This window comes from Ictidomys tridecemlineatus, chromosome 6, assembly GCF_052094955.1.
Source record: "Ictidomys tridecemlineatus isolate mIctTri1 chromosome 6, mIctTri1.hap1, whole genome shotgun sequence".
NCBI lineage: Eukaryota > Metazoa > Chordata > Mammalia > Rodentia > Sciuridae > Ictidomys > Ictidomys tridecemlineatus.
The window spans coordinates 55,685,193-55,705,418 of NC_135482.1; the positions used below are offsets into that span (position 1 = coordinate 55,685,193).

At 45.3% G+C, this 20,226-nt stretch overlaps 1 long non-coding RNA gene across 3 annotated transcripts in view; it reads right to left on the reverse strand.

Annotated features, from left to right (window-relative positions):
* The window catches only part of LOC120888287 (uncharacterized), a 36,093-nt gene that overhangs the window by 2,196 nt on the left and 13,671 nt on the right, over nt 1–20,226 (reverse strand). The window contains exons 1-2 of one of the 3 annotated variants that reach the window (XR_013440544.1): nt 4,432–4,670; nt 3,410–3,482 (exon numbers count right to left, since the gene is read on the reverse strand). This is a non-coding gene — a long non-coding RNA (uncharacterized LOC120888287). The other 2 variants (XR_013440545.1, XR_005731795.2) reach the window with 2 other exon arrangements.

Genomic DNA, 20,226 nt, shown 5'->3' on the forward strand with positions numbered 1-20,226 from the left:
AGAGATCCTTGACTGTCTGAGCTGCCACAAGAGCTCGCACATGGCCTCCACAGCCTTGCATTGGGGCTCCTGCTCCTAATCCCAGGGTGTTCCCTGGACTCATCACTCTCTTTCTGTTAGCTTCAAGATGCACGGCATCTTGTTCATCCCTTGGCTTCTTTCCTCTCTACAGATTCTTCCCTGGCTTCCAGCCTCCTGGAAGCTTCCCCATTGAGATCCCACAGTCTTTGCAAATATAATCTCTAAAAGGCCTCCCCACTCCCTTGCCCCTTCTCTCAGGGACTGTCCCTTCTCCCTGCCTCCCAGGTCCCAAAATCTGCATCACTTTTGGTGATATCTCCCCTTCCCATATACACAATCATCCCGTCATCTCAATCCTTTCTTAAAACATCTGTGACCTCTCACTGTTGGTTTCTACTTTTTCTCAACACCCAGCACTGTGACCTGATGCCTGCCTGGTTCCTTGCAGAAGTCTCCAATTGATTTCCCTCAGTGCTTCCCATTTACCCTGTTCATAGCTGCCAAATTGGTTGTCCTTAAGACACCATCTTCATCACTTGACCTGCCTGCCCTCCCACTTTGCTGGACTCCTTGCTGCCTTCATGAGATCAAGTTCACACTCAGCCTGCACTCAAGAAGCCTGTGTCTGGCCTCCCATGGCTTTCTAGCCTCAGCCTCCACCTCCCAATTGCCCAGTATGGCAAAAAAACGATTGCTCACCACACGCACTTCCCACTATGGCACCCTGTTTCCCCAGCAGCCTGTCCCCTCCTTTCAACTGCCCACCTGCAGTCAAGGCCTCCAGAGCCCTCCCCCCAAAGCCTGCAGGATTCATTATCTGCACTGTTCATCAGCCCAGTAATTATGCACTGTCTTGTAACTCTCTACTGTTTAGCCCGGAACAGGCATTGAAACTGACTAGGGCTATTTAATCTCCATATCTCATGTCTCTCTATCTCTATGTATATATCTCATCACCCCAACAGCATAAACCACTTGCAGGTGAAGTCTCTCTAATGAGTCTGTTTCTCCCTACAGTACCTAGTAAGTGTTGGATATATATATATTTTGATTTTGCTTCTCTTCCCACATACGTTGGCCTCAAACAGCCAGGCTGGTCAGAAGAGTAAGCACTGGCCTTGGAGACCTGACTTGGCCATCACTAATCTCCCACAGGCCAATTTCATGTTACTCTCCCAATTCGGGGTCCAAATGCAAGCATCCAGGGTTTCAGTGGCTCTAAAGGGTTATTGTCGTTCAGAAAGGTTGCTGATCCACGCTGCCTGGAGCAGGCTCTGGTTGCTGATTTGGTGATGGTGTTTCCTTTCCTTTCTCTGGATTGCCTAACCCAGGAAAACATCCCTAAGTATGAGGGAGGGGATGTGTTTAACCCCCGAACCCTTACTTGCTCATTGGTGAAACCACTCCAACCCAACTCCAAGGCAGTCTAAAGCACCCAAGGGAAGCCCTGCCCTTGAGAGAGAAAGAAGACACTGCACCTTTAAGTCTGCAGCCAGTGGAGAAAAACAAGCTGTGATTTATATAAGCGGGAAAATCATGTGATTTGCAGGAACGCTCCCTCCTCCCGGCCCCCGCCCCCGACGCCTCCGAGCCCTTCCCCGAGGGGCCCGGGCGCGGGCTGGGCTGGGCTCGGCGGCAGGGGCGGCGCGGCTCGGGCGCGCTCGGCACAAAGCCGCCGGCACGGGGCGCACTCCCGCGGCTCTTCCCTGGGGCCTCGGACGCCGTGCCGAGGCGGCGGCCTTGGCGCGCAGCAGAGTTTGGTCCCCAAACAGCCTTGCGGCAGGAGGTCCCCAACGCGACCCCGCGGTGTGCGGCCGCTGAGGACGCACAAAGCCCTGGGCGCAGCTGCCCGCCAGGGGCCCGCGACCAGCCCCGCTTGCCCCCCCCCCAGGTGAAAGTATGCCGAGGACTTGAGGCTTCCCCCAACTTCTCAGAAAGGAGAGCTGGGGCACCCAGCAGGAGGGGAGAGCAGTTCAGGAAATAATTTGGTTGGGAAAGGGCATGATGAAAATCAGCCATTTCTACATCTGAGAGCTAGATGTATTTAGCCAGAGGACGAAGCTTTTCATGAAAGGAACTGATGTGGCCTTTTCAGGCAGAGTCAAGAGAGAATGTTGATTGGGAGGCCCTGAGAACTACCATAGATTTTTCCGACATTAAAGGCAGGGTGGGTTCCGTGGGAAAAGCACCAGAAAGTTAAGACTGACAGCTCCTGAAGGAAAAGAAAATGCTCAGATCCTGCTGGGGTACAGGGACTGAAAGGTCATCTCAGTCATAGCCCTGTTGTTGAATATGCTTATGGAGGGAGAGGATTAGCAATATCTTCCAAAACAATATCCAAAAGGTATCTTCCAAAAAGACACTGAGAAATCCGAGGGGCTTTCTCAATGGAGAAAGCTGGAAGGAGAGACAAGGGGTCTCTCTCTCAGCACCTTGTCCTTCCAGTAAACCACAGTGTCTGCTCTGAAAGTATCCCAAGAAAGAAACCCATAGATTCTCAGAGTTACTAATTCAAGGGGTTAAAGCTTGTCACAGATAACGTTTAAATTCCATTTGAATTTCCTCCACGGTCCTCTGCTGGGGATGAGGCATAAACCCAGGGCTGTCACATGGAGGGAAAACATGATGCAATTAACCAAGTTGCTAATGCATCATCTCACCATGACCTCTGCCATCAGCCTCTGTCCCAGCCCACTCTCTGCATCCCACACAGCCAGCTAGCTGCTCCTAGGAAGGTCATGGCAGCTCTCCTCCCATCCCCCCTTTCCCTGTCCAATGGAGGATCTTTAGGCTGAGTTCATTTCAGAAACAGTGCCTCAGTGCCCTCTCACAGGAGCAGTAAGAAGACCCTTCCTGGAGGGGGAAGCTCACATTCTTGGTTATTCTTAAAATCCTAAAGAAAAATACTGTTAACATTGGGATTGTAGGGGATCGCATTCTGGCCATTCAGATAGATGCCGAATTCACTCATTCAGTGATTCAGTTATTTATGTGTGCCTAGTACTGAGCTGGGCACTGGGAGTACAATGTGAGTAAGACAGATACATTCCCTCCCTGAGCCCTACACTGGTCCTCCATACTTGGTCCCAGGACAAGAGATTAGGAAAGACTTTCTTTTTCTCCACTAGCTTATCTACCCCAACCCACCGCTAGCAGGTGGTACCTCCACCCCCACCTGCATCTGTCTCCTGGTTCTGTCAAGAGCTGTTTCTATGAGAAGACATTAACTCTCTGATGATTAGGTAGTAGATACAAGAAGTAACATAAAGGTCTGTCCAAAAAATGAAATCAAAGTTGGCAGCCTTCCAGGTCCCTCTCAAAAAGGATATAGCCATCAAAACTTATAATTTAGGGGCTGGGGAGGTGGCTCAAGCGGTAGCGCGCTCACCTAGCATGCGTGCGGCCCGGGTTCGATCCACAGCAGCACCACATACCAACAAAGATGTTGTGTCCGCCGAGAACTAAGAAAAAAATAAATAAATGTTAAAATTCTCTCTCTCTCTCTCTCTCTCTCTGTCCCCCTCTCTCTTCACTCTCTCTTTAAAAAAAAAAAAAAAAACTTATAATTTAGTTCAGGCCCCACTTTATTCCATGCCACCTGCGTTCTCTCTTTCCTTTCCTCTCTTCCCTTTTGCTATGGCTGCCCCATCCAGGGCTCCTCCTTCCAAAGCTTCCTATGCTTCCAGGCCCCTAGGTCTGCCATTTCAGAGCCTTCCCTGGTGAATCCAGCTGCATCTTCCTAATGTAACTCAGTGGTTTCCAGTCCTGAGCCCTTAGACCCTGCACAAAGGCCTACTGGAAGTCTCCTTAGTCTTCCATTGGTGGAAGGCCTCCTTATTGAAGGTGCCCAAACATCCACCCTTATCCTTGAGTCTGGCAACCTCCTCCTTCCAACACTCCTAGGTCCTACAGCCCCTGCCTTTAACCCAGTGCCATTCTCAGGATTTCCCTGATTTCTCCTATTTTCTTTGGCCATTCATGAGCATAACCTGATAATGTGCAAAGGGAGATCTGGCTAAGCCTGTAGTGAATAAGGATTTTAAAGGAATAAACAGAAATTATAGCCCCCAAATTGAAAAGCCACAAACTTGGCTACCTTTGAAAAAAGACAGATCTGGACTTCCGAAGTGTTTTGTTTTATTTGTTTTGGGTTTTGATTTCTTCCTGCCTTCTTCCTTTCTCTCCTTTCTTTTTTAATGTACCAAAGAACTCAATGTTGAATTAGTGAAATCAGCTCATTATGGATACTGTCTCTTTCAGGAAATGGGGCCTCAGAAGAAAAAAGGTATTCCAGCCTCTGCCAAATCCCACTGTTTCAAATTAGTCTTCCAGTAAAGGCTGTACTAACTGGTCTTTAAGGTCCTCCTATCTCTTAAGCTCTGAAACTCTAAAAAAAAATGTCCACAGCACCTTTTAGAAAGCTGTCCGTGCTCATAACTGAGTAGAAAATATATTTGTGCTCAGGGCCGGGTCGGCAGCTGAAGCTCAGAATTGGACTTTCAGAAATGTTTGGGGCCTGCTTCCCTCTTTTTCCTTTCCCTGAAAGGGCCCCTGGTCTTTCCCAAGCTGCTGAGTAGAAGGGAACATGCAGCTCCCCTCCGCCCCCGCCCCCCCACCAGAGCCAAGGGGCCCGAGAGAGGGAAAGCTGGCCCAGGCCCCAGTGCGGGCTTGCCTCTGACTCTACAGGGACATTCCTCCCTCCCAGCCAGCAAGGAACTTTTGGAACTTCTAAACAGTACACCCTCCAGCCAGCCCACCCCAGCATCCTGCACCCCAGTTTACAGTCTTTTAGTGGTAACTAACACATTTGGCAACCTCCTTGAAGACAAGCCAAACCAGGCCCTTTTCCCCAGGACCTAAGAGATGCTGGGTTGGGACAAAAATGGGATCCTGCCAGACAAGTCCAAAGCCTTGGTTCTCTGGGCCAAGGCTGGAGAGGACCAGAGGGAAATGTCCTCGGCCGCCCTCATAGCGGTCTCCGCCACCACACAGGCTGGTCCAGAGATCTCAAGATGCATCAATGATTCCAGGCAGAGTTCCATCCCCAGCCCACACTCAGCCCAGGACCTGGCCCCAGAATCACCAAGCATTCCCAGCAACATGAAGCACAGCTCACTTTCCATGCCAGGTTCCTCTGGGGTCTCTGAGTAGGAGCAGCCCACCCAGACCCTCTCTTTGGGCTCCTGCTATGCCTAGGAGATTCAAAAAGCACATGTCTCCGACAGAGATAGCCACAGCCTGGTAGCTCTGCTATCAGATGAGTTTAAAGAGTGTTGTTTTGAAAGCTCAAGACGTGTTCTGGTGCTTGGCTTTGGTTCTAGCTCCATCTCTGCCTCAAAAAAAAAAAAAAACCCGTACTGCTCTCTGTATATAAGAAAATCCTGGAGGCAGTGATCTCAGCTCAAGGGAGCTCCTAAATCACCCAGGCTATGCCTTGTCCAGATTTTGCCAAAAGGTCTCCAGGAAGAGAAGATCTATTCACTCCTTCCTTTAGGCTAACTGCTATGCCTGCCACAAAACATTCTAGCAAATGACTCAAGCCCTGTACCCCCACTGTAAGGCCCAAATCATTGGATCCCTCCACCCATTGACTTGCCCAAGAGTGTCAGAGGGTAGATAAGTGCTCTACCACTGAACCACATCCCCAGTCCTTTATTTTTTTATTTTGAGACGGGGTCTCACTAAGTTGCCCAGGCTGGTCTTATGTTTTTGTGGGTGACCTGACTTAGAGTTCCTGCTTCCTACTTCCCCCAGCCTTCATGGACACCACACCTCCACAGCTGCTGTCCTCTCCCAGCACCTCACCCTGGGCTCTGCTACATGCCTGCATTCTCCTGGTCACCCTGTAATTCACACAACAGCAGGCTTTTACTCTGGCTTTGAGGGTCAGAGAGGGGAATCACAGTAAGCAAATGAGAAGTTGTTAATATACATACTCTCCTAAACATTCATCAACCCCATGTCTGGAAAACTTCTCTATGTCCCAACATATACCCTTTTTTTTTTTCCTTTCTCTCTCTTCTCCTCCAGATTCTGTTCGGCAAACTTCAAGTTTCTGTGGATTTCTCCCGCAGAACAATTTATCTTGCCTTCAGCATGCCCAGAGGGTTTTATTGTTCTCACCAGAGCCTTCCTCTCACTACAATCCCCCCAAAAGAGGCATCTACCTCTAGGATAGATGCCAGTCCCTCCCCTGGAATGCTAAAGCACAGCATTTTGTTTTCTCTGTAACACTTTCTTCCTATCCACCCCCCATCATCGCCCCCTTACATCTGGTACCCCTGACAATCAAGAAATCCACCCCAAATTGCTCCTTTTTTTCCCCTCCTCTGTAGGCATGGAGCATTCCTATTGTAGTTGAAAATGGTGGCCCAATTAAAAGTAAATCAGCTAAGACAGGCACAAAAGGACAAATAATAAACGATTCCTCTTATATGAGGTACTTACAGAAGTCAAATTTATACAGACTAGAAAGTAGGGTCATTGCTAGGTGCTGCGATCAGGAGAGAAGAGCAAGTTATTGTTTACAGGGGATTAAGTTTCAGTTTGGAATGATGAAAAAGAGGGATGGTGGTGAATGTAAAGTATGAATGTACTTCATCACTGAAGTATGCACTTAAACAGTTAAAATAGTAAGTTTTATGTTATATATACTTTACTGCAATTATTTTTAAAAAGTCAGCAGCCTTCATTCTGACCCCAAGAGGGACTTGCAGTTAATTCAACAAATTTGGAATTTTCCTTCAGCAACCCTGGATCACAACATACCTGTGGAGAGTTCCCAAGGTAAGGAGATCATCCTCTCCTGCTCTCAGACAGGTGATCAGTCATCTTTCTTTTGACCCTGCCCATTTTGCTACAGGCATATGCTCCTTTTTCAATTGATAGAAATCACATGAACCAGAGAACAGTGACCACTGGGATAAGAGCCTTGTAAACCTGGTTCAGTTCAGTCATAAGATAGCTGGGTGGCACTGGGCAAGTTATTTCATCATCTCTACATCCCAATAGATGGGAATACACTTTGAGAAGTGGGTGCAAGCCAGCTTCATTACCTTTCTCTCTCTCTCTCTTTTTTTTTGGTATGTAAAGTGCTGGGGATTGAACCCAGGGCCTTGTGCATGCAAAACAACTGAGCTATATCCCCAGCACTCTCTCTCCTTCTTATTTATTTATTTTTCTTTCAATACTGAGGATCAAACCCAGGGCCTTTACAAGGTAGATAAGTGCTCTACCACTGAACCACATCCCCAGTCCTTTATTTTTTATTTTGAGACAGGGTCTCACTAAGTTGCCCAGGCTGGTCTTGAACTTGTGATCTTGCTTTGGCCTCCCAAGTGGCTGAGATTACAGGTGTGTTCCACTGCACTGGGCTTGGTTTCATTATCTCTTACTTCACTTTGTCAAACAAGAAGCATCTTTAACATAATAAGGAAGTAGCTACCTGAAAATAAGGAGATAGCTAGCAAATGCTCAGTAAATACAACCTAAAAATAAAACTCTGATCTTAAGCCAACATCCCTAAGTCATGAGTCTCCTCAAAGGTGGAATGAAGCAAAACCCTTCTCAGTCTGGTCTGTACCAGAAAACTCCCATTTTGTCAAGACATTTATTTTCTCCATGATTAGCTTTTATTCAGAGTCAGTGTCCAACTCTGTCTACAGGTTGCATTCTGTACTGCATTGATGAGGCATATGGTGGGGCTCTCAGCAGCATAGGAACTGTGGAGTGGGCAGAGAGGGGTGTACCCCTTGGGTACGTAGTCAAAAATGGCACCTTCTACCGGGCACCATGGCACATGCCTGTAATCACGGCTGTTTGGGAGGCTGAGACAGGAGGATCATGAGTTCAAAGCCAGCCCCAGCAATGGCAAGGCACTAAGCAACTCAGTAAGACCCTGTCTCTAAATAAAATACAAAAATGGGATGGGGATGTGGCTCAGTGGTCAAGTGCCCTTGAGTTCAATCCCCAGTACCTCCCCCCCACAAAAAAAAGCACCTTCTAATAATGTTCAAAGCATTCTAACACGTTGACTGTCAAAGGACTAATGAAAAAGTGCCAGCACACATCTGGTGACTACAAGACCATAAAAATTTCATTAGAAAAAAAAAAAAAAAAAAGGTGGCCCAATGGTGATTTCAGTTGACAGTGTTGGCTGCCCCTCAGTCTGACCACCAGCTGGGTTTGCTATCTATTTCCACAGGGTTTAGGAGGCAGCACTTCTCTCCAAGAAGTCCACCTTTCCTTCAAGCCTAAGAAGCAAGTTTAGATTGCCATGGCCCAGGTAAGCACATACCCTTCCTCCCTTTGGCCCCCTGTGCCTCACCAGGACTTTTCTGGTCCTTCTCTCCCCTTTAAAGAGAGACTGGTTAATGGCCCCTTTCCACCTCCAGGGAACACCTGGGAGAAAAGTCCAGGGACTCCCACATACTCTGAACTGTCTCATGCACCTCACAGGGGCCCAGCTCAGCCCAGATGGAAGTCATCTAGCTAAGGCTTCATGCTGACTTCACCAATAATTACGTTATGCTTGTCCACACCCATTCCCACATCACCTCCTCCTGAGTCCCTGTCCCACTCACACAGGCTGTGCCAAGAAGGGAAACTGGAAGCAGACCTAAAGGAACCCAGCAGGGGATCTAGGGACACAACCAGGGGCCCAGACTTGGATCATGCACAACTGAGGCTCCCACCTTGTCCAGCGCAGCCTCCCAACAGCTGCTGTACCTTAGCTGCCGGATCTATAATATAAAGAAAGGAGCCAGTTTTTCACTTAAAGTAAGAAAGGGGTATGTAGAGATTTCCTGTGACGCCATCTGTGCTTCATAGGGTGGCTGTTCCCTTTTCTCCTCAGGGCCTTAGGATGCTCCAGGTGGCCTTCCTAGCCGTAGCCCCACAGGCCTTCATCCACAGCCAGCCAGGAGCATCTACAGATCACCCACACCCAGGTTCAAGGACCCGGAGAGGGTTGTTGTGAAGCTCTGAGAATGTCCCCCATGAGTTCCAGAACATTTTTCTTTCCCATTTTATGGGATTATCACATTTCTTAGTAATCAGGCAGGGCAGAACCAGAGAACTGTGATCATGGGCACCTGGGTGGAATAAACTGTTACTGCAAATGGGGCGTCATGTCAGCCTCCTCTCCACCCTTTCTCTCAAAGGTGGCCTGTTTAAGAGCAAGCTGCTTTCACACAAACTTACCACACCTGAGACAGGGAGGAGCCAGGGTGGGAGGACCAAGGTCAGGGGTGGTGCTGAGCAGACCTCTGGCTGGGAGCTCCCTGGAAAGGGGGGGGGGGGAATTCAAGAGTAACCCTTTCCTGAAAGCACCAGCAGTTCCTCACAAGGAACTGTGAAGGGTCAATAGCAAGACACCAGTCACCACCTCCTCCATGGAGGCTGGGGGGAGGAGCCCTGCCCCCATAGAGGCCCTTGCTGGTCTTAGCCCATCCCAGCCTTCTCACAGGGTGCTTTGAGGAACAGCAGCTCCTGCATCTCCAGCCTTTGCCCTCACAAAGGCCCCTCTGTCACAGCCGCCCCAAGAACAGGCCTCCCCCTGAGGCTACCCACTCTTCCCCCCCCCACCCACCCACACACACATGCGCTTCCTACAGGAACAGATTCCAAGCCGAGTTAATGTCGGAACTGTCTCCCAACAACATGCTGGAACAAAGGCTGCACATGACTAAATGTGCTGGGTGCTTGTCAGGGCTTAGGCAAACGTAATTATAGGGAGAGGCAAAGCCACTCTCAGCAGCCACACCTGGCCATACAGTAAACAGCACTTCTTCCTGTCGAGCTGGGGGGAGCTGAGAGACAGGGAGGCGACAAACCACAATTTGAATCATTTGGGAAGAAGCTATAAATATAATAATGAGTCATTTGTAAAATATAATTTCATCCAAAAGCCTGGAAAAAATAGGAAAGAAGTTCTTCTGCTATTTCAGGCTAAATTGTTCAAGGGTGTTCTGCCAGAACCTGGGGAGGGGACCCAGCTGCCCACCAAGAGCCAGGCTAGGACTCACATAAGTGCCTCCCAAGCTCTCCCTCTGCTAGGGTGCTGCCTTGGACACCACCTTCCCTGGTTCCCCCAGAACATCCTAAGGTTGGAATGCTGGTACTTGAGAGTTCACTCCTTGGAGAGCTGATAAGAATCAGAGCCAGGCCAGCCTGGCGTCCAGGCTGTGCAGTCTGAGAACAGTTTAGGACAGACACGCTGTTGTTTTTGGCAAACTCTTCCCCAGCCTTGGGGCCCTAACAGCCTTTCCTGTACAGCGTGGCTTTTCCCAGTGCAGCTCAGGGTCTTTTTCAGAGCTCTGGGAAACCTTGAATTCAGCCCTAGACCCCAGTTCTTTGGGGGTGGGGCTAGGGATACCCTTTATAAAGCTCTGTCTGGAAAGAGAACTGAGGTCACTAGGCTTGGCCCAGGTCACCACTGCCATTCTGCCTAGTTATGAAAAAGGCATGTTCAATAATGCCTCTTAATATCTGTGTGACCTTAGAAAGTTACTTAACCTCTGTGGACTCCATTACCTCATCCATTAGATGGGTTTAATAACAGAATCTTCCTCAAAGTGTTATTGAAAAGATAAAATAAATTAATATATAAAATATTTAGAATAGGGCCTGGCATAATGAACACTCAAGAATGTTGGCTAGAGGCTGGGGCTGAGGTTCAGTGGTAGAGCACTTGCCTAGCATGTGGGAGGCCCTGGGTTTGATCCTTAGCACCACATAAAAATAAATAAATAAAATAAAGGTATTGTGTCCATCTATAACAAAAAATATTTTTTAAAATAAGATTGTTGGGGTTGGGGATATAGCTCAGTTAGTAGAGTGCTTGCCTCACATGCACAAGGCCCTGGGTCTGATCCCCAGAACCACCAAAAAAAAAAAAAAAAGATAAAAATAAGGTTGTTAACTAATGAGATTAGTTCTGTTTTTCACTGGGCATCTTGGTACAACAGGACACCACAGGACAAGGGCATGTGACATATGTGGTTGATGTTGGAACAACATGGATAAACCAAAGGCCATTATCCCTCCTGACCCTCTTGCTTTGCCTCTTGGACTATGGAAAGGGAGAAGACAGACCACACTACACACCACTGTTCAGGGCCACACCTTGAAATCCAACTTCAGCCTTTCCTTTTCTTGTCCCTTCTCTCTCCTTCTCTTCTGTCTCCCCTTCCCTCTTTCCTTTCCTGCCTGCTAAACCTCTCCTTCTTCCTGGTCTTCTAATCCCAGGGCACAGCTGGGAACTTTTGTCCCACCCAAACCACTGGGTCCTTTTCCTCTCTTGCTAAGGGTGGCCTTAAAGACCCTCAGCAGCCTGAGCAGGTTGGCACATGCCTGTAATGCCAGCAACTTGGGAGGCTGAGGCAGGAATATCTCCAGTACAAGGCCAGCCTCAGCAACTTAGCCTCAGTTATCCAGTTAGCCTGGTAATTAGTAATAATCTTGAACAATTTAATAAGGTCCTGTCTCAAAAAAATAAAAAGGGCTGGGGGTATATATAGCTCAGTGGTGAAATGCTGTGTGGTTCAATACTCAGCACCAAGAAAGAAAAAGAAAGAAACCCTCACAGGACTCCTATCCATGCCTAGGTGGCCCCTACGCCAAGGGAAGCCAGAAAAGGTCAACCAAAATAATCTCCATGCCAATACTTTGCATTTTCCTTTCTCAGAAATCAGAGTAGCATAGCAGCCCTTGCCCAGAGAAGTCATCAAAGGATGTTTATGCAGCAGTAGCCCTTCCCCTGCCACTGCCAAGCTGTCACACCAGCCAGTGCTGTCATTGCCCCTGCACCCCACCATTCCTCCCCTACCAGCAGCATTGGTCCTCCTTCTCTCCTGGCCTGGGTGACTTAGTTTTCCCCAATAATTCTTTAATATTATAAAATAGCTACCAGAGTAAACATTTCCCTAAATGTCTCATTTTCCCCCCTTTTTTAAAAGTATTTTTGTCTGAATTAAGAATCTAAATAAGACCTATCTGTTGTGATTAATGGGTATGTTTCTAAAGTCATTTATAGTTTCCCTCCAAGTAAATCTCTTGCTCGCTCTTCTGGTACTTTCTTTGTTTAAAAAAAAAAAAATGTAGTTGTTTATCCTTTGGACTTCCCAAGTCTAGATTTTTAAAAATTAAAAAACAGAGTAGTGTCACTGAACAAGATTCTTTGTCTTTTGTATAGCCTGTTAACTAACAGTTTCATACAGAAACCCAATTTTAGGTTTAATTATTTTTTTTTCATCCACTGTGTTTATTTCACATATTTTTCATCTCTAGAAGCTCGATTTAGATCTTTTTTAGATCTTTTTATTCTGTTTCTTTCCTTCTTTTTTTTTCCCCCAGTATTACTTTGCATAGGTGGAGAAATGTGCCTCTATAAGAACATAAAATATCTAGTCTTCTCTTTTTCTGTCATATTATCAGTCATTGTTAATCATTGCCTAATTCTGCTTTTAGGAGTTTCAAAATTATAATATTCTACTTTATCATTTCTTCTGCATTTATTAAATAGAATACCACATTCCCAATACTCTTTAATTGCTTTGTGAAGACCCAGATTTCTTTCTGGCATAATTTTCCTTATACTTGAATTTTCCTTCTGTCAACATTGCTTAGAGTACAAGTATCTTGGCAATGAGTTCCCTCACATTTATGCACATCTGAAAATTTTTTTATTTTACCTTCATTTTGAAAGCTATTTTTGTTGGGTATACAATTCAAGGACGACAATTATTTTTTTTTTTAGTTCTTTGAAGATGTTGCTCCATTGCCTTCTGGTTTTCATTGCCGTCAAAAGGAAGTCTGTTGTCATTTTTTTCTTTCTTTTTTTTTGAGAGAGAGAGAGAGAGAGAATTTTTTGGCGGACACAACATCTTTGTTTGTATGTGGTGCTGAGGATCGAACCCGGGCCGCACACATGCCAGGCGAGCACGCTACCGCTTGAGCCACATCCCCAGCCCCAAGTCTGTTGTCATTTTTAACTTTGTTCTTTTTTACATAATGTGTCCTTTTCCCCCTGATTGCTTTTAGTATATTTTATTTAACACAGGTTTTTAATCAATATGATTATGATGTGTCTTGGTGTGGTTCTTCAGTTTCTTGTGCCAGTGGTTCATTAAGCTTCTTAGATTTGAGCACTTATAATAGTTGTCACATTTGGAATATATTTGACTAGTAGGTCTTCAAATGTTTTTTGCCCTTCCCACTTTTTCGAAGACTCCAATTACGTAAGTATCAGGTCACCTGAAGTTTTCTTACAGATCACTGAGGCTCTGATCTTTTATTTTTCCTTTCTTAGCATGTCTTCTCTTTCATTGTCTTTTTCCCCAGCACTGGGGATGAATCCAGGGACTCATGCATTTTAGGCAAATGCTCTTTCACTGAGCTACACCCCCAGCCCTTGCGTTATATTTTGGGTAGTTTCTGTGACTGTTTCTTTACTTTTTTTTCTGCAGTGTTTAATATGCTGTTACTTTCATCCACTGTGTTTATTTCACATATTTTTCATCTCTAGAAGTTCAATTTAGATCTTTTCTAATATCTTGATATTATAAAATTATTAAAATTTACATGTCCCTATGTACTAACATCCTTTTTCTAACCTCCATGTCATTTCTGGATTTGTTTCTATTGATTGATTTCTGATTATGAGCCATATTTTCCCAATTTTGCATGCCTGATTTTTTTGAATGTTTTATTTAATGTCTTCCCTGAAGTATGGAAAAGGAGAAGGGGATCTAGGTCCACTTATTCTCTCTCCATAGCCTGGCTAGTTAAATAATTTTGTTTGGCTTTGTTTCACTCAGTAGCTATTTCTTTCAACCCTCCGATGGGGCATATCTCAAGAAGTTGTAATATAAGTAAGGGACTGTCCCTGATCCACTCACCACCCTCATCACCTCCCCCCAGGACCTCTCAGCCCTTAAGGATGATTAGAGGAGCACCATAAGAGCTACAAGGGATTGAGTAAGGGAAAGGACCCAAAACAAGTGTGTAGAATTAAGAGGAAGGGTTTTGTGCCTTGCCAGGGGAAAGGAATTAAAGGGCATCTTTGTGAGAAAGGTGGCATTTAAGCCAGGATTTGGAGAAGGTGGAGCTCCAAAATGTAGTCATAGCGGGGTGAGAGAAGTGTTTCTAGGGAGAGAAACAGGAAGGGTGGAGGTGCAGGAGACAGAGAATTGTGTGGCATATTTGGGGATGTTACATCATTTTGTTCAAAAGCATGCCTGGTAATTTTTTACTAGATGATAGACATTGTGAGTTTTACCTTGTTGGAGGCTGGATATTTCTGTGTTCCTATAAATACTCTTGGCCTTTATTCTGGGACATAGTTTAGTTACTTAGAAATGGTTTGATCCTTTCAAGGCTTTCTTCAAGATCTGTTAATTGGAACCAAGATACCCATTAGGCTGGGTTAATTTTGCCTTGCTACTAAGATAGTACCCTTCTGACTTTTCTGTCTGATGCCTTGTAACTTGTGAAGCTTTCCATTTTGGCCAGTGAGAACACAAACTACTCCTTTCCTTGTGTGAGCTCCAAGATTGTTTCCTCTATTTCTTTTGGGTATTTGTTTTCCTAGACCCACGTACTTTATGTACTGTCCTTTCAGATGCTCTGGTCAGTACTCAGCTGAGCACTCAAGGGGACCCTCTGCAGATTTCTTCTCCTCCTCCTCTTCCTCCTTATTCTCTTTCTCTCCGAACCCCTCCTCTTCTCCTTCTCTTCCTTCCTCTCTCTGAATCTCTCTCTTCTCTGGTACCCCACACTCCAAACTCTAGCTGCCTAACCCTCCCTAGACTCCATGCTCCCCAACTCAAAGCTTTTGGACTTTGCTCAGATCCCCCCTCTTTGTGCTGTGTCCTTGAAAGTCTCTTACGACATTAAGCAGGCACAATCACAAGACCCACTTGTTTTCTCTCTCTCTCAGAGATAATTGTCCTGTACTATCTGATATCCAAAACCACTCCTTCATATACTTTGTACAACTTTTCATTTGCCTCAGGTAGAAGGATAAATTCCATCTCTCTTATTTTATCTTTGCAAGAAACAAGTTGGCCTGAGTAACTTCTACCTAAATATGTATATTCAGTTTGGAACCCTGCTTTCAGAAGATTTCCCTACCCAACCATCTATTCCACCACTGCAGATGGATACCCTACCATATTGAGCTCATAATGCCTTGCATTTGATACAATTATTATACATGTGTCTCTCTCTGAAGGGCTATTATATTGCATTATATTGCTTCCTAGACTGTGAGCTCATTTGAGGTAGAGTCACAGTTATATATCTTTGTATCCTCCCTTGTGTCTGCATATTGTATGTGCTAAATTAAATGTTTAGAAGAATGAATGAAGATAAACCTGTGGTCACTTGAACATCACCAGCTAGAACTAAACAATGATAAGGCCATACCTGTAACTGATATGTGCTATTAGATTTACTGTGAACAGCGGGCACTGACACTGACAGCTGTCCTCTGGGCACCTCCCTCATCCTGTGCTGAGCTGGCAATGTCCAGAAGACTCCCAAGAATGTGACTTTAAATATCCTGACCTTGACAATCCCAAGGCCTTTGATGGAGGGTGTGTGGAACTAAGACACATGAGTCACCCAAGGTGCCAGGAAAGTGTAATTGCTTCACAAAAGGTCTCAGAATACTCCCTGTCCTGAAGTGTGGTGGAGGGAAGAAGACAAACAAGGAAAAACCCTAGTAAACTACTCTCCCCACTTCCCACAGGTGTATCCAGAACTCTCTGCCTATACAAGGGACTGACAAAGGATCCTAAGCATATTCAGTGCCAATTCAGTGTCTAGACAAAGCAGTCCCAATAGGTGCAAAGCAGAACCAAAGGAGCAGAGAGAGGATCAGGGACTCAGGGAAGGTCAGTCTGGAATCACAGTCTGCATACTTCCCCAACCCACTTTGGCTCTGAAAATCCAAGTTTTTTAGGTCTAATAGATAAGGCTCTACTGAGCTCCCAATCTGTGCTCGACACAGGGCACAGGTACTATGAGGCAAAAATAAGCAATGTTTCCTATCCTTATAGAATTTAATAATTTCCCTAAATGCAATATTTATCAAAGTGGGGTTCCCTATCCACCTGCATGTGAATCATCAGGGATTATTTTTTTATTAATGCAGATCTCTGAGCCCAATCCCATGTGGAAGTAATCAGAGTTGTTGGAGATGAAGGCCAACAGTTAATGTTCTGGAGGTTTTTATTTATTTATTTGAATGGGGTTTGTTTTGGGTTTTAGTACCAGGGATTAAACTCAGAGGTGCTCTACCACTGAGCTACATCCCAAGCCCTTTTTATTTTGGGGACAGGGTCTTGCTAAGTGGCTCAGACTGGCTTCAAACTTGAGATTCTCCTGCCTCAGCCTCCAGAGTCTTAGGCTGGGTCTAAGTAGCTATGTTTTTAATAAATTTCAACCCTCTGAATCAAGACTGATTCATTATATTTTGGAATTATGTTAGGCGTTCAAAAGTCTCCAGCCTTTGTCATCTTTCTCAGAGATTTTTTGACACTATAAAACCCATTATAATTAATGGGTTTTAGATTTATTTGTTTCTGATGGATTCTATAGCTAGAAATCTTGCTTTGAGTCTGGAGTCTGGCCTGGTATTTTTTTTTTCCTCTCTCAAAGCAATAGGTCTTAGTCTTCTTCTCAAATGCCCAGCTTTAATCTTATTTCTTGATCTGTACTTTAGAACAGTTTGGAGAAACAGGCTGAGAGGCACTTAAATCTGGTTTTTGCCTGTAGGCTGCATTGCACTTACATTCCTAATGGGAGTGATGGTCTCCTTTATTTTGAGTGCAGTAAAAACTAGGAAATTGTTGGGAAGAGAATAGGGAGCAGGCTTCGTCCATATCCCAGTATTGCCTCATGTAATACATTCCCCTCTCTCCGCTTCTGCATAACATACCTTGGGTACCTACTAATATACCTTGGGTCAAAATTTTTGGGCTTTTCCAGCCCTTCCAGTTTTTAGGATCTCTGTCATTTTTTTTACAAAGGCATTCTCTTATCAAAGTTGTATTTTCCTCCTCTGTTTTTTTGGATTGTCTAGTTTGAACATAGTTTACCTTTCTATGGTAACTTACTATTAGCAAAAAGAAGGAGACATCCCAATTTAACCCTCTGAATTTTTCTACAATGAGCACATGATCTGCATCCCAAGATACAACAGGAAACTGTATAACATTTAAAATTAATGTTAAATTTTAATTTCCCACCAAGATGTAGGGGTCCTACTGTCCTTCATCTTACTTCTTTGGTTTAGCCAATTCCCTTTTTAGGGTCTATATCTTGAAACATCCTACTCAGGGAACTAGCTTCCATAACAGTCAAGAATTTTAGCCTGGAAAAAAACTGATTCAACTGGCTTAAACATTAGAGAATTTATTGACTCATTATTATAAAGTCCAAGGGAAGAGGTGGCTCTGAGCAAGTCTAGATCCAACAGTTCATACAATGTCACCAAGGACTCAGTTTCCCCCCCCCCTCCAAAACTTCCTTTCATGGTGACTTAATCATCATGTTTCACAAAGGTCCAGGCTCCTTCCTGACATTCAAAAAGTGACCACTGCCATTCAGACCTTATATCTTCATACCATGAGCAGCTATTCAAGCCCTCAGATGTATTGTCTCACTGACTCAGAATGGGTCAAATGCTGGACTTTAACCTAGCCTCTGTGCTAATTTATTCCACCCAAATTACACGGTTGAGGATGTGAAACCTTAAAAATGGAAAACTGTATGCAATGGCAGGAACTAGGGAATAGATAACTGAGTAGGAAACCAACCAGATTGTAACCAAATAGCCAGATATTAGTGTGATCTACTAACGTTTTTCCCATTCCTTAGCCAAAATGATTTTCCGAAAAATGAGATTCCAGCCATTCATTGTTCTGTTTTGAGTCCTTTTGGCTTCCCATTTCCTTTAGAGGAAAGGCAATATTTAGACTTGCATGGTCCTGCATGATCTGACCACTGTTTATCTCCAATTTCTCTTCTCTTCCTCTTTTATACTTCAGATTAACTGACTTTGTGTCTTAAATTCGCCATGTCCTTGCTGAGTTTTCGCGCATGCTTATCCCTTTTACTGAACTGCTGCATTGCATTGCACCCCTTGGTATGGCTAGTTCCTACTCAATCCTCAGAGTTCAGCTTGGATGTCACTTCTTCCTGGAAGTTTTCCCTGATCAGCCAATACTGAGTAAGGCATCCATCTATTGACTCCTTAGCTCCTTGAACTTCCCATACATGTCATTTTTTCCATATCACTGGTACTTAATAAGAAACAAGAAGGTCATCACAAGGGTCCTCAAGATATGACCATCTGTATTAGTCAACTTTTCATCAAAAGTTGATGTGACTGAAATATCTGACAAGAACAACTTAGAGGAGGAAAGATTTCTTTTGGCTCATGGTTTCAGAGGTTTCAGTCCATCTCTGGCTGACTCTGTTGCAGAAATATCGTGGCTGAAGCGAACGGCAAAGGAAAGCTGCTCAGCTCATGGCAGTTGGGAATCAGAGAGAGAAAACGCTATAGGAAGGAGCTAGGGGAAGATATAGTCCCCAAGTCCGTGCCCCCAGGGACTAGTCCTCTACTCATGCCCCACTGGCTTATAGTTTTCACCACTCCCAGGGAGTTCATTCACACTGTTAATCTATCAAATGGACTAATCTACTAATGAAGTTATAGCCCTCATGATCCAGTCATCTCCTAAAAGCCCCACCCCTGAACCTTGCTGCATAGGGACAAGGCTTTCAACATCAGCTTTTGAGATGACATTACAGATCCTAACCATAATACCACTGAGCTAAGGGGGTGGCTGCAGAGATAAATAAGGGAGAAGAGTAGTTAGAAAAGCATTTAGAATGACAGACCTGGGTAGTAGAGAGACTCTGGTGTCATAAGGAGTTGAGGTTCAGCTTCAGGTGCCCACACCCTGCACCCTCTGTGCACCTCAGATCCAGCAGCAGCTGTAGTTGACTGCCCTACCCACTTGCCCATCCACTGGCAGAGTCCCTCCTTAGTGGCCACTACATGGCTAGTTTCTTCAGTTAGCATGCAGGGAGCCCAGAAACACGACTGTGCATGAGAGATCCAATGAATAAGTGCCCCAACCTCCCGATCTGTGGGACAATCTGAAATGCATTCCACCGGGTTCCTCAGACCTCCAGCCAGGGTGAGCTGCAGCTGTTCCCAGTAGCAACCAGCTCCATGACATACACTTCAAGGCTTTTCTTCCTAGCCAGCCCCATTCCTCTTTCTCCCTTACTTCTGCTTTCCAGGATCACCTCCCAAAGAGACCCCCTGAACCCAAGCCTAAGTTTTGGGTTCTGCTTTCATCCTACATAGGAACCATTGAAGTCACATTGATAGATGTTGAGAGCCACAGCCAAAGGGGCCCCAGCAAACAAAACAGCTCCAGGGAAAAACCCTCAGAGCCCAACTGCCACCACCGGCTTCCACAAGCCTCTCTCCCCCACACCAGCCTCTCAACCTCCCACAATCCTCAAGTTAGTCAGAAAGAGGAAAAGATTCAAGTGAAAGAGAAGGTCTTTCGAGATAGTGAGACAGAGGAAGAAAGTTTAGAGCAGAAAAATCTATCAGGGGAAAATTTAAAACAGGAGACTGCTAATAAGACCCTTTTATTAGAGAGCGTAAGTGTCCAACCAACAGCACCGCCTCTACAGGAGACTGCTACTAATAGCATTCTATCACCAGAGGGCATAAGTGTTCAACCAACAGCGCCACCTCTACAGGAGACTGCTACTAACAGCACTCTATCACCAGAGGGCATAAGTGTCCAATCAACAGCACCACCTCCATATGCTAAGAGACTCCCAACCCCCGCAGTTGATAGTTTGGATCCTGAGACAGGATCTCAAGTATGCCCTGTATTTGAGGTAGGAGGGCAGCGAACTTACCAGGGTTTAAATTTCAAATCAGTGAAGGAGCTAAAAGAGGCTGTAGCAACCTATGGTCCTCAAGCACCCTTCACTGTAAGCTTGGTCGAATCCATTACCAACTTAAGCATGACGCCAGCAGATTGGGCTAGTTTGTGTAAAGCTGTGCTAAATGGAGGACAATACCTGTTATGGAAGGTTGCCAATGAGGAATTTTGCAAGGAGACGGCTAGTCGAAATGCAGCAGCTGGTTATCCTCAGAGAAATCTA